The following is a 15937-nucleotide window of genomic DNA, read 5'->3' as shown; positions in this document are numbered from 1 at the left end:
TCGATTATCTATCTAAATTCGGATATCGGAAAGCCCTCCCTCCGAAATGAAGTTTTTGGCTATGGATCTGATTAGGAATGAGCACGAGACGAGACATAATTTTTGTCACGAAATTCGAGATGAGATAGAGCTCTTCCAATAGAAACGGATCTAGTTTTCGAGACGAGACATAACTTTCGCGGCACCTTTTTGAGAGGAGACAATTTCAGATCTTTTCTCTTGTGCATCCCTAGACTTGATCATGAGTTATCAAAAAAAATGTTAATGAGAAATAACATGTAAATACAATATAGGTAGCTAAAACATTTTTGTTTTCATTCTTCAGTAATGCATTGTTATTAATCTCAGTATTTTATAGTGTATTCTTAAGCTTTAGGTGATGTATAATTAAATTTTGAATTCAGTTAACTTATTTTGTTTCTCAGATTATTTTTCAAATGTATGTACAAACGCTTATTTTCATTCTTGAGTGTTTAAAGGACGTATAGTTATTAAACATAGTATTTAATATTGTACTCTTAACGTGAAAGTGATATACAGTTAACTTTTGAATTCAGTTAACATTTTTCTTTCTGAAATTGCTTTAAAAAGTATGTAAAAACGTTTTTATTTTCTTTCTTGAGTGCTAAAAGTGATGCAAAGTTATTAAGCTTACTACTTTATATTGTGTTCTTAACCCTAAACTGATACACAGTGCGTTTTTGAATAAATTATGTCAAGTTATTTGAGTGACGAACACTGATAGAAAATCCTGACTATTACTGGAACATTTTGATTTTAAGGTGAGGACTACTGGTGCAAGGATTTTAAAATATTGTTTTTCCTTCAACGGCTACTCCTTTTTGAATTATGACTACATGGTCATTATAGGAAGGATCAATGAGGCTTTCCAACTACGGTATAGCTCCGACAGATCCACAATGCTCAGAGAAAAGACAAAATAGTATGTTTTCAACCTTAAAGTGAGAACCACTGGCGTTTTTACCCTGCTATGCAAAAGTGAGTGAGTACTCCAATGGGGTTCCAATGCGGTACCTAATTTCTGCATTTTAGATTAATGAAAATACATGCCTCTAAAATGTAAAGAACTGATTTTTTTTTTTTACTGAAAACTGCAACTCGGTAAGTCTTATGGATACCGAGATATGGGAAAATAAAGAGCGATACTATAAATATGTAGGGCTTGCATACTTGACGCTACAATTCGGAAAATGAATTAAATATGACTTACGGCTATCAAGATGTTGTCAAATAAAGGGAAGACCAACACAGTTAAGGGGTTTTCGTGTTAGATGCTAAAATTTCCGAAATCAATCATGGAATACCAGTAGCAATTTCATCTTAAAGTAATTAGATATCTTCATGGGGTGTTAGAACATCATGGAGTCTACCAAAATTATATTTTAAAAGCTATTGAAAATATAATCTGACATTTCTAAACAGTATTTGAAATATGTGTTTACCCAAAACTTCCAGCTAGTACATCTAACATCTGGAGAAACACGTGAAATAAAAGCGTATGAGATCCTGAAATTTCGGAAACAATTGGTCGCAACAAAATTAAATAAGATGATACTTCTATGGGTTAAATGAGTACCTCAGTACAATTTCGATCGAAAGATTAGTTCAGCCCTAGGTTTTCTTCAGGCAATTCCAAGGGTTCATCGAGCTGTGCAAAAGAATGAAAATTCGCTGTCAATATCTAAGATAGTAACCAAGATATAAGGAATTATATATTTTATGACGTAAAAATAGAGATCTTTATATATTTGTACTTTTGGGTCTTTCCTATAAGAAAAAAATTCAGAAAACTACTGTATATACCTTACTAGACAATTCAATGGGCGGGGATACAGTAGCTTAGTGGTAGGGTGTTTAACTAATCTTTTTTTTTTTGCATAAACTATTGGAGTATTCACTTAACCCATAGAGATACGATCATACTTAACTCGCCATTTAATTTTAAATTAAATAAAAGGAAATATTTCAGTGTAGCGACCCACGATTATGAATTTAAGTCTCAGGGAGATTTTGATTAAAGCAAGTGAATGTTGTTGACAGAATTGATGGAATGCAAAGGTGGGGGGAAAGAGAGTACCCCGAGAATACGATGTCCACTACAAACTGACTTGGCTGCGGATCGAATCAAAAACCCAATACACCAGAGGTAAGCATTCTACCACTAAGCCACCGTGCCCCCGCCCATTTAATTGCCTATTAAGGTATATACGGTTGTTTTCTGAAATTTCTTCTTCTTACAGCAAACACTCAAAAGTACAAATCCATGGGGGTCTCTATTTTTACGACGTCATAAAATACACAATTCCTTATATCTCGCTTGCTATATTAGATATTGACAAAAACATGTTCACTTTATTTCAGAGCCCGATAAACGCTTGGAATTGTCCAAAGAAAATTTAGAGCTGAATTAACCTTTCGATCGAAATTGTACTGACGAGTCTGAGGTACTCACTTAACCCATAGAAGTACCATCTTATTTAACTTTTGTTAGCATCAATAATTGTTTTCTAAAATTTCAAGATCTAATACGCTTTTATTGTATGGTGTGGTGTATCTCTAGCTGCTAAATGTACTAGCTGGAACTTTTAGGTAAATACATATTTCTAATACTTTTTACAAATGTCAAAATATATTTTCCAAAGCTTTTAAAATTTAATCTTGGTAGACCCCATGATGTTCTTAAACTCCATGGAAATACCTAAGTACTTTAAGATGAAATTGCTACTGATGCTTATTAACTTTCCATAACCGGTTTCGGAAATTTTACCACCTAACACGAAAACCCCATAACTGTATGGATCCTTCTTTATTTGACAATATCTTGATAGTCATATTTTAATTAATTTTCTAAATTGTACTGTCTAATATGCAAGCTCCACGTACCTACGGTGTCGCTTTTTATTTCACCATATTTCGGTAACTGTTAGGCGTACCGACTTGCGGTTTCGGTAAACACACACCTCTAACGTTCTTTAAAACGTTATTAAGACATATTTCAGAATGTTTAGAAATGAGAGTTTTGCGAATATCATGGTACCCGAAAACCCCCATCAGGGCGTGTGTGTAGTGTATTTAATTGAAAGTACTTTTGAGGTTGTTGTAAGCCCTCATAATTACGTTTCCGAAACTGCACCATCTAGTACGCAAACCCCACACTTCTATGGTGTCGTTCTTTATTTTCCCATATCTCGGTATCCATAAGGCTTACCGAGTTGAGGTTTTCGGTAAACAGATGTCAGTTCTTTACATTTTAGAGATACATTTCAATATATCTAAAAAATACAGACATTAGGTGCCTCATGGTACCCCGAACACCATTGGGGTACCTACTTACTTTTGAATAATAATACATTTTGAGTTGTTGTTGTAGCGGCAGTCTTGTTACCAAGTAATCCACTACCTATGAAAGGGTATTTTAGGATTCCCCTTAATGCGGAATAGGTTGGGCAAGTAATCCTTTTCTTGGAAATTATAAATATACTTCAACTCGAACAATTTATTATATAATTTCTTCAACATAAAGTAAATTCAACAATAACAATATAACTGTACGGACACAAAACAACATTACTCAATATAAACTTGAACCCTTTCCCAATTTGAATAGTAGTCCGGAAATTTTCATACATTCGCATTCCACTAATTTTATATTCTAAATTAATTTTACTGGTTGTACTTTTAACAGGTTTCATATATCAAATATCTACACGAATGGAATTTAATCGCCAAATATAACAATATACATATATTAAACTAGTGACCAAAGACATACACTCACCAAAAAGTTGTAACAGTTGGGCCGAAATGGAAAGAAAAAAATAGATTAAAATTTAGTACTTACAATTTCCTGACGAGCTGCATATCAATGGCACTTACATAAATTTACACTTAATTATTCCGGCTACTTTCTGTGTAGGAGCATTATTATCCAAACACTATTCCGAAATCACATTTAACTATTCTTCAATTTAACGGACACAATTTCTAAGCTCCTACCCCTCCTTACCTCATGTTTCAATCTAAAGGAAACGCAATAGGTACGGGTAGATTACAAAAGATAGATGGCGTTTTACTCACTTCGAACAAACGAATATCGGAACCATGACATTGACCTACAGAGCCAATATTTCCACATACAAGTTTATTTAACCAATCAGCTGATCGAGAGTTTTCAAGTTCCCTTTTTTTGTTGAACTTCTTTGAAATGTCTCGTATTAAATTTCCCCCCTCTCCGGGTGATTTAATTAAACAAACAGTTATTGAACATTTCGAAGTAAGTTCATCTTCCATGCACGGCATGCAGTAAAGAATAATGGAACGAACTCACCGATGGAAATTCTTCACAAACAAATCGTTAGTTGTTTCGGAGCTCCTTTTAGTTCATTATCCAATCGACGTAGCACGCACCATAACTGCAGAAAGATAACAGGATTGATGACGGTATTGTTCTTGCTTATCCACCTGATGGTCCTGATTTATTTCCATTCTTCTATGGGAAGGTTCTCTCGGACGAACACAACAAACACAGCGAACACAGCCATGGCCAGTAACACCCAATTCCGAACCTGCAGAATTGTACAAACAGAGCACAGTACACAAATATATATAACACATAACATATAGTTTAACAGTGAAGTGGATTACAATTATTACAGGATCTATACATATCTAATTTCCATTATTATTTTCATTATTTTTTTCTTTTGCTGGATAAAATTTCTTTATGAAACTGACATGACGTTTAATCTTTACTTTCTTATCAGCTACAAGTTGTAACCAAACTGTGTTGTTTGTTGGATAGCTTATAATTTCGAACGGACCCTGATATTGGCTATCTAATTTAGGTTGATAATGTTTTTCCAAAGAAGATTTAGTTACCTTCTTAACCAATACTTTTTCTCCAACAGGTAAATCTATATCTCTATGTTTTCTAGAATACAATTTCTCTTTCCTTTTCCAGGCCAATTCAATATTATCTACTATAGTCTTACTCATCTCAGCTTTATCTTGAGTACTTTCAAGAATTCCTAGATCTAAAATCCAGTTTACATCTAAAGGATTAAACATCTTTCTTCCTAAGTATAATTCACTTGGAGTTTTACGAGTTACAGAATTTTCACTACTATTTAATGTGTACTGGACTTGATAAATATACTTAGACCACTTAGTTTGATTTTTATAAATATATGTTTTCAAAATCAATTTTATATTTTTATTTTGTCTTTCTGTTAAATTGCTTGACATGGAATAAGGAGTAGTACAAGTGTTTTTAATGCCTAAACTAAATAAATAATGTTTGAAATAATCGCTTTGCAGATATCCAGCATTGTCATGAATCACCTTATTTGGAAATCCGTAAGAATAAAATATTTTATCTAATTTCAAACATATAGACTTTGAACTCAAATTCCTAAGAGGTTCGATAATGACAAATCTAGAAAAACCATCGGTTAAGACTAATACATATTTAAACCCATTACTGATAGGCCAAGGCCCCATTAGATCTAAAAATAGAGAATTATTAGGATATTTCTCTTTCTGGGTATAGTAGGTACCATAAGGAAGTCTATTCCTATCCCTACATAGCTGACAAGTCGTACATCTCTGAACAAAATCTCTAATTTCTTGGAATAAATTAGGAAAAGTATAACGTATAGCTACTTTTGCTATCGTCCTTTGGACCCCACTATGACCCCCACCTACAGGGTCTTGATGATGAAATTTAATAACACTATACTTAAGAAACTCTGGTACAACAGCTCCTAAACCTCCATATTGTTTACCTTTTGTTTTCTTCAGTAGGATACCATTTTTAAGAACATAAGGTTCCTTTACCTGTCCCCTTTCTAATTCTTGTATTATAGTATTTAAATTAGAGTCCTCTCGTTGATGATCTCCTAATGGCTTATGAAAGAAAGGATTATTCCAGAAATTAACAAAATTCAAGTGTACTTCTTTATCATCCACCTTATCAATTTCCACTATATCTGATGAAGGAGGTGTATAATCGATATAATTATGCATCCTAGTTAGAAAATCTGCCATATTGCGCTCACTCCGCAAGTTAATAATATCAAATTGATATCGACTCACCTTTTCAATAAGAGAGCCGTATTTTCTTTGACGTTTATGATTTTTAAGTATCCACGTCAAGGCTGAATTATCACAATAAATTGTGAATTTCTTATGAAGATACATGTCAAATTTATCAAGCGCATGAACTAAACTAGAAAGTTCAAGATCAAAAACGCTTTTCGACCAATCTGATGGAGGAACTCGTTTACTCAAAAAGTAAACAGGTCTAAGTTTTCCATCACCATCGTACTGGCTTAATATAGCACCATAATTTTTGGTGGAAGCATCGACATGTAAAACGAAGGGCGCATTCATATCTGGCACTTTAAGAACAATATGGTTAATAATAGCTTCCTTAATTTTCTCCAATAATTCATCTTCCTCCTTCCCCCAGATAAATGGAACTGTGGGTGATCTCATAGCATATAATGGACTCAAAAGTTCTGAATAATCTTTTACATATCTAAGATAATAATTAAGAAATCCCAACATTCTGTTCAAGGCACGTTTATTTTTCGGCTTGGGTATTTCTTTAATTGCTCTTACTCTCTCATCATCTATCTTCATTTGACCATTAGAGAACTCATATCCTAATATTTTCACTTTTGATTTCATAAACTGAGCTTTGTGTGGACTAATAGTAATCCCCCAATCTTTCAACCTTTTTAACACTTTCTCTAAGATTTCTTTATGTTTTTCAACACTATCCGAGTGAATTATTAAGTCATCACAGTAAATATCTAAATAATCCCCTTCTATATCACGAAAGATCTTATGCATTAAACTGGACAAAACGAATGGTGAAACTGCCATTCCCATCGGTAGGCGACAATACTGTAATAATCTATTCGGTGTAGCAAATGCTGTTATATTCCTACACTCAGGTTTAATCTCCAATTGATGAAATGCGGATCGGACATCAATTAATGTATACAGATGATGTTTACCTATATTAGAAATGATAGATTCTAAATTTGGACTCGGAAATCCAGTCAATAACAATTTTGAATTAATTTGGCCATAATTGACCACTAATCTCTTGGATTGATCTCTATTAGTAACAAGGAAGCAAGGTGAAATGTATGGGCTACTATTTATTTCTTCAATAACACCCTGTTCTATTAATTTATCTAAAAACAAATCGAGTTCTTTCATTTTATATTTTGGAATCATATATGGTTGAGTAATGCTTGGTGAAGGATCTGTTAATTGAATTTCATATAAATAATCACGAACATGCCCTAACTTATCGGTTATTACTTCTTTGTAATCATTAAGTAATTGTTTAACATACGGTATTAACTTTTCATCATAAATATTTTCAAAATTTACACTACCTTTTAATGCTTCTTCTCCATCTCCCTCTTTATCTGCCTCCTTATACAATGGATTAAAGATTCTCGTGCTAGGTGGAACATCTTCATAAACAGCAGCATCAGTATTCTCAAGTGCAACTGTCTCCTTGGTCCTTGCCTTAGTACGGTTCTCCGCCCTACTCCTGGACTCGCCTACGCCACTGCTTGTCTGCTTGGTCTGGTTGCCATAACGTCGAGGCCTCCTTGGAAACTGCTTAGCCTTGCTGGTTTGGGTTGGTGATGTCAGGTTACAGGAAAAAGAACTGCCACAAGCTGCACCTTCAGACCTAGTCCCCTCGAATCGATCACAAACTCTGGCGCCAATGTGTCTGGGATCTCTCCGAGTAGGCCTGAAATGATATTGGAAAGCGCACAGATCACTGTTCATACAAACTGGGTTATTCTCAAAAGGTTGTAACTTTACTTGCATTTTCAATTTCTCAAAAAGAAGTTCTCGAGCGTTTATATTTATATGGGCGTAATTATCCCGTAAAAAGTCTAAACCCAATAATAATTTTAATTTTGGATGGTTAACAACTCCAAACCACGCCGTAAAACGGACACCGTGTATGAAGAAAATAAGTTGCACCAACTCACGCACTAACAACTCATTCTCTTGCATGATGGTCACAGAATAGTTTACTTGTTTTATTTTAGGCTTGCATTTTGTACGGATTTCTTCTAAAACACTATTTTCAATTAAGCATAGAGTCGAGCCAGTATCTATTATACAGGGATATAAAGTATGGCATATACTGATGGGTAATTGTAATAAGCTTCCATGATCTTCCCTTGCACTATGAGAATACGCACTATGAAGTCCAGTTTTATTTTCATTTAAATTTTGATAACTCAGTCTATTCTGTCTATTAACAGGTGTTGGCAAATAATTTGTCCTGGCACTTCTAAGAGGAGTTTTTACCCGTGGTAAACAATCCTTTTCACTTTTAACTACATTTTTATAATCTTGTTTATATTTGTCATTAATTTCATAACTTTCCGCAAAATCTACATATTCATTCACCGTTTTTGGAACACTAAGTATCAACAACAGGTTACGAATTTCGGGAGTAACTAAATTACTTATCAATTTACAAATTTCATCTTCAGGCATGTTGATTTCTAAAACATTTAATGTACTTAGATTCTCTTGTAAAAAGTTTAATAAATTTTCATTTTCTTGCATTACTCTATATAACGATACCTTCATAAATTCCGTATTAATCAAGGGTGTGACAAATTTTAATAATAATGAATGACAGATATGACCCCAATCAGTAGTTATTATTAACAAGCGCTGCAACTCTTCATAAGCTTGCTTCCTACACCTCTGTAAACTCGATACTAAAATCGCCTCTACAGGAGCAATCTCTTTTACTATTAACATATCAAGTTTCAAAAGAAAATGACATACTATCATACCATCTGTTCCATCTATTACCGGTATATCATATATTTGCTTTTCTAAAGAATTAAAAATACTTTGCGAAAATTGTTTTTGAAAGTTACAGGTTATGGGAGCTCGCAACACTGCTTGTCTATGTTCATGAACAGGTGTATGTGAGAACGACAAGAAATTCCCCCCTCTCTGATTTTCCTGCCCTTCACACCTACGACCTTCTATCTCATCGTCAAATCAAATAAGGGGAGGGTCAGCTACTGCGACTCTGCTAGTACGTAACATACTACCCCTAGCTTCGTATGCCGCTTGCCAATGACTCATTTTTTCTTTTCTTTTCTAATTGTACCAATAACCGAAAGATGTATATACTTAATGAAGTTAATTTCTTTCCTTTTATCCAGCTTACAAATAGTAATACAAATTTTATTTTCGTTTTTCTCGTTTTTAATCACCACCAGATTCGAAATCCACTTCCTATTGCCCTCACGCATTAAGGTTTAAGTTCCGAGATTGAAACATGAGGTAATTTATATTTATATGTAGCGGCAGTCTTGTTACCAAGTAATCCACTACCTATGAAAGGGTATTTTAGGATTCCCCTTAATGCGGAATAGGTTGGGCAAGTAATCCTTTTCTTGGAAATTATAAATATACTTCAACTCGAACAATTTATTATATAATTTCTTCAACATAAAGTAAATTCAACAATAACAATATAACTGTACGGACACAAAACAACATTACTCAATATAAACTTGAACCCTTTCCCAATTTGAATAGTAGTCCGGAAATTTTCATACATTCGCATTCCACTAATTTTATATTCTAAATTAATTTTACTGGTTGTACTTTTAACAGGTTTCATATATCAAATATCTACACGAATGGAATTTAATCGCCAAATATAACAATATACATATATTAAACTAGTGACCAAAGACATACACTCACCAAAAAGTTGTAACAGTTGGGCCGAAATGGAAAGAAAAAAATAGATTAAAATTTAGTACTTACAATTTCCTGACGAGCTGCATATCAATGACACTTACATAAATTTACACTTAATTATTCCAGCTACTTTCTGTGTAGGAGCATTATTATCCAAACACTATTCCGAAATCACATTTAACTATTCTTCAATTTAACGGACACAATTTCTAAGCTCCTACCCCTCCTTACCTCATGTTTCAATCTAAAGGAAACGCAATAGGTACGGGTAGATTACAAAAGATAGATGGCGTTTTACTCACTTCGAACAAACGAATATCGGAACCATGACATTGACCTACAGAGCCAATGTTTCCATATACAAGTTTATTTAACCAATCAGCTGATCGGGAGTTTTCAAGTTCCCTTTTTTTTTGTTGAACTTCTTTGAAATGTCTCATTGTTCAGCATCAATAAACACTTCATAGTTTTTCTACGTGCAACCCAAAAGTCCATACCTGACCGGACGATTTTGTCCATTTAATCTCAAAAATGTTAAGATACTTTGTATTGTTAAGTACAACCAAATTAAGCTCACTGAATGTAACATTTTAAATATTTTGTGATTTTTGTTGCAGGTATTTCGTGCATCAAACCAGGATTCTGCTTGAAAGACAGTCAAAAGAAGCAGTGTAGGTTGTGGCTAAAAGTACGTCCTTTCTGAAGACAGACCCAGTTGTACTTACGTTCTTTTGTACGAATATACTGAATAACTCTAATAAAGATACTGTACTACAAATTATTTCTTTCTTCCATAAATTAGAATACAATATTATCTCTGTTTAAAGAAAATGTTTGTTAATGTTAAGTCATTTCAACTCTGTAATAAGAACATTATACCTTGCAATATTTTTTATCTTTGTGCTATTACGATTGGATGAAGTAAAATTCTATACGAAGTACTATTATTTCAGACATGCATTAATAACTAATGTATTGTTCTATATGTAAGACAATGTGTATACTGAACATGTCTAGCGAAGGTGTTGTTTTAATATAGAATCTATAACTCAGCTTTTCAGTAGTCAACTTTATTGGGAATCCAAAAAAAAAGTAAAAAAAAAGAAATGTTGGACTTACCAACGTATATGTGTTCGAATTCTGGACTAATCCAAATTTTCCAGAGAAATCATTATATATTTCTTTGTTGCTATTTCAGATGTGTCCTTTATCCAAGTCGTATGAAACGGAGACTTCATGCATCGCTATATTTTGTATAAACTATGTTCCGTATTTACTTAATCACTTTGTAACTTTCTCTAGTGTTGACAAGGTCGCAGGTGTGAATCGAATAGTTTAGTGTTTCACTCATGTCACCTTGTGACTAAGGTACGTCCTGTCGGTATATATATGATACTGGGTTCAATTAGGGATAAAACACATTTTTAGCATTAAACAAATGCAAAAATCTACACGAAATGAGATACCACGATCTCTGACTAACGGATAACACCAAGCAACTAATGGTACTGAGTGTGATTAAGTTTACTAGTTACTATCTGGCTAAAATCAGTGTTCCTTTAGCTATAGTTCTTTTCGTGCTCTGAATTGCAAAGTTTGAGATAACAGTTTTAAATTATTGTATATATATCTGCATTGTCCTGGTGCAACTGCCATCCATCACTCTACAACTGTGGCCATTTTTTCTAATTTTTCGACGAAGCCTTTTTTGTACTTCAATGTAGTAGTGTTGATTAACAATCTGACCACTAGGAACCCACTCAATCATTACAATTCCAATAACGTTGAAGAAGACAATTAATATTTCCTTGAATTTTGATTTTGACATGCGTGCTTTTTGGGTCTTGGGAATCCTGGAGACTTCCACTACATCGACTGTCGCTTACTTTCTGGGTCATAGGTAAAAATCCATGTCTCAGCACGTGTTACATCAAATTCCAACAAATTTCTTAATTTTCACAAGAAACTTGTTGATTCGCTGTCGTTTTCGGGATCAACAGTAGACGTTTTTCCGCCAGAATTCCGTTGCATGTGTTCACTCAATACTAGCGTGAAGTCGAAACTGCTCTCATGGACACAGGAGGTGTGTGGGATGACGTCAGCAAAACAGTTGTTGCTAATTTCACTTTGTTTTCAAGCTACACACTTAGTCTCTTTTTTTGTGTGTGTGTGTCACACCTCGTATTTAATATTTAACATATTTTCCTGAAGCTCCTTTCAGTGCTTAAAAGATTCAAGAACAGATATTATAGTAATTCTTAATGTAAAACCCAATGTGCATTTTACCATGTCTTTAAAAGAAGCGTACAAACTGTGTATTTTTTCTAACAAGTTTCGTAATTGGACTTGAATCCTTTGTGATCTGAATACACCAAATACAATATATTAGGATTGATATACATTGAAAACTTAAATGATTTCTTGTTGCTGACATGATTGATGGCGGAGAAGGGAAGAGAGAAATGTTTCCCTTTGTATCATCAATAAGAATTAAACGTTTCAAACAAAAAATGCAATTGTAAGATAAATGGCATGTTGCCAAGATCTAACCTATTTATAACAAGACTTGGACATACTTAAGTGAAGAAATCAAAATTATTTCTTCAAAGACATATTGAACATATACAGGGTGTACTTCTCTGGCAGAAGAAGCAGAACTGGATATAATTCTAGAAGACCGGTATGAAGTTAACAATTTTAACATAAACTAAGCCATGTTCGAATGAATAACTAATACAAGAAAGTTTTTTTTCGTCCATTAGGCATCCAGAGGACAATCTGTAAGATGGAAAAATGGTGACAAGTCATATATCCTTATTGGGTGTCATGCGTCCATCTTTCTTGCATTTTTTGTCAAACAGTGGATCTGAAAACGTATTAAGTGACATCGAGGGGTCGCTAAGTGTAAGGTACGCCATATAGTTCGATTTTTCAGCTGGGAGGAACGCAGCCAAAAATCATAGCCGATTGATTTAGGAATATGATGGGAACTTTAGAAGCAATTGCTATGTGAACAAGTGTTGTAGAAAGGATAAAGAAATAATTACCGTCATACAAGTAGCTTTGCGGGTGGCCAAGGATGGAATTATGTTACGTGAAATGTTTGTGAAACGGATAGAATATTTTTCTGGCATGTGTGATTTTGAATCTGTGAGTACACAAGAACTGCCTGGAGAGGTCGAATTACATCACGTAGTGTATACTTTGCGGGCAATATGTTTGCAGCCGATATGTCTTCACGCGTGGTACTTCACAATGATTTAACTACAATTGGACTTTTAATATTGAAGTCGTGCAATCTGCAATGAACAGATGGAACAGAAATCTAAACCCTAAATCTGATGAACAGAGTTTCCTTACCTGTGTTTCCCTACCTGTACGGTTCTCTTCTGGCGGTTCGTCGGAGGTTGAAAAAGAATAATATAATTCCAACTTTAAATACCAATAATTTATTTCAAGAAATGAAATCCGACTTGATAGACTGGATCTTAATAAGGTACATAATATTTTTTTTAACTATTTCGATTAATGAAATAACTATGGGAAACTTGCAACTATTACAATTCTACGAGAGGAAGTCAAACATGAACTGGAATGTCAATGCAGCGGCCCTGAGAATTTTCAGAGTTGAGCATGGTTTGGTCAGTATGTTAGTAGAGATGTATGGTAGAGGGGTCGGATGCTCGTCCATATTTCGGAACGATAGTTCACACCCGTACGTACCCGTGTGCAAGATGTACGCACTTCAAGACTATAATGCAGGGAATCTGTGCGTAGCAACTGAGGCAATTGCCTCTAATTGTATTTTCGCAACAAAAGATAGCCCAACTCAATCCGTAATGTACTGATTTTGCATGACAGAGCAAGGAAGTACACCTATGTATGGGTGACTACGAGGTATATCATGAAACACTCTCGAACAATGTCTTTGAAGTTCAAATTATTTGTACTACAACTACAACTTGTTTGGGCTGCTGAAAGAATCACTGCGAGGATAGCGCTTCAAAGGTAATGATGAAGTAGAAGAATTCACGCGCAACTGGCATCGAAGATGACATTACAAAGTTACCCAGTTGCTGGGTTGGATGTGTCACAAACTCAAGACACTATTGGGAAAGTGAAGTATGGTTTGTTTATTTTTGTATGCTCAAACAAAATTTAAAAAGTCCAGTTCTTATTTGACTTTTCTTGTAGATTCTTATTGTTCATTTAATCCCGTAATTGTGCTTTAAATAAATTAATTTGGAATGAATATATAACTGTCATAAACATAGACTGAATCTTTAAATTGGAAATAAATATCAAGTGGGGTAACTTTGTTATTGGTTTCTTGTTTGACTAATATTACTTTGTAATTTTTTGAACAATAAGGTTTTTATTTTCTATAGAAGTGTTAAATTAGAATCACGAATCTTACCAATCATATCCAGTGTTGAAGCGATATTCGTTTTGTGGAGTCTTTCTGAAACTGCGTTGAATTTTATTATGCATCTTCCTTTCATTTCATTGTTTGCATTAGTACTGGAATGATAATAACTTATATAAATTCTACTTAGTCAATACTTTAATTGATAGTTCTTTTATACCATGTTGTAATTTTAAATCTGGCACTATTTAATTGTCAAATAAATCTTTGATTTATAATTATAGTTAATCTGGAAAGTTTATATTTTACGTGTTAGTTTTTCCACAGCTGAGTCTCGATTCATATTGTGAAATTATATACAAGGTTCAATAAATACCCGGACTGAATTTTTACAATTCAGCTTATTCTACTTCTTTGTTGAGACAGATTTTCTACCACGTACCAGATTTGTTATAGCAATCTACTTGAAGTCTTGTATCTTCAATGAACACCAGTTGAAGACTTCCTAATGCAATATCACATTAGAAGCAAAGTAAATGCCACTCAAATCGTGTTTCATCACCATACATACATGAAAGTCACACGAGAATAGGTTATGGCTGTAACGCAGTGAGCGAAACATTTCTGACCTATTTTCGCTATATTGCACTTATATTTAGCGTTGAATTTGTTGGCTGGTAAATAAAAGTGCCGCTTTCATGTTGTGCGCATATTTCAATGATACGACCACCAGTCACTTTTTACTTTTACATTCATGATGTTAGTTGTAGCTAAAGCAGCAAATGTACACCTTGTAAAGCACCTTCATCTATAACTCGTTGAAAATGTTAAGGTTCGAATTCTTTATTTGCACAATGTTGCAGTTTTATGTCAGAGTGGTTGCTGTAGAAAATGTCATGTTTGCAGCATGAGTTGTCTAGCGCACTAATATTCAACTCTCGCCAAACGGTTATCAATCGCTGAGCCTGGCCCTCAAAATACATATCCAGATATGTGGACCTAAACTGGAAGTTTAGCCATAATATCGTTAACTGGACTTCCCATTGCACAGTTGCTAGAATCTTGGGCAAAGTTTATAACAAAACCCCTTTGAGTTTCTGACTATTTAGTTATAGAGGCGAGAGTTGATCTCGTGTATGATACTTGATTCTCGTTTTTGACGTTTTTCTTACGCACCTCTTCCTCCAAATACCGACAGATGATCAACTGGTTTCTGGACATCATCTATCTTTAAAGTTTTATTGGCAACGAACTGTTCTCGCATAAGATTTCTGTTCTAACCTAATTTCACATGGATTTAATGGGTATATAATATTTAACATTAGAGAAGAATTTATCTCAATTCTGTCTGGGCCATTGTGCTAATAGAAAACATTTGTGAACTTAAGTATCTGAGCATAAGACTAACAGTCATCATTAGTGAAACTATTGGACTAGGTTGTTTCGAATAAGGAGTCGTCATAAACCGAGCACCTTAGTATCGGTTAAAATTTCTGAGTTTTTCAAAAGATTGTCGTTAAATATAATGATATAGTTCTTGCGAATTACATTTCATGATCGAATCTTTTCCTTCTTCATTACTATCTAAGACTGAACGGAGAGCAAACCAAATACGTCAATACCACCTTTGCGGTTTTGTGTAGCAAGTGCTCCATGTCCAGTAACACTTCTTCTTCTTCTGAAGAATGAACTTAATCTGGTATCATACTACGGACTGAACAAGATTATTCCTGTTGTTTGGGTAAAACTGTCTTAATGTGAACCTGCAGC

Source organism: Thermobia domestica, chromosome 3 (assembly GCF_964235325.1).
Source record: "Thermobia domestica chromosome 3, izTheDome1.hap1.1, whole genome shotgun sequence".
In the NCBI taxonomy this organism is placed as follows: domain Eukaryota; kingdom Metazoa; phylum Arthropoda; class Insecta; order Zygentoma; family Lepismatidae; genus Thermobia; species Thermobia domestica.
The sequence above is the reverse complement of the archived record's forward strand: the minus strand, read 5'-3'. Positions refer to the sequence as shown.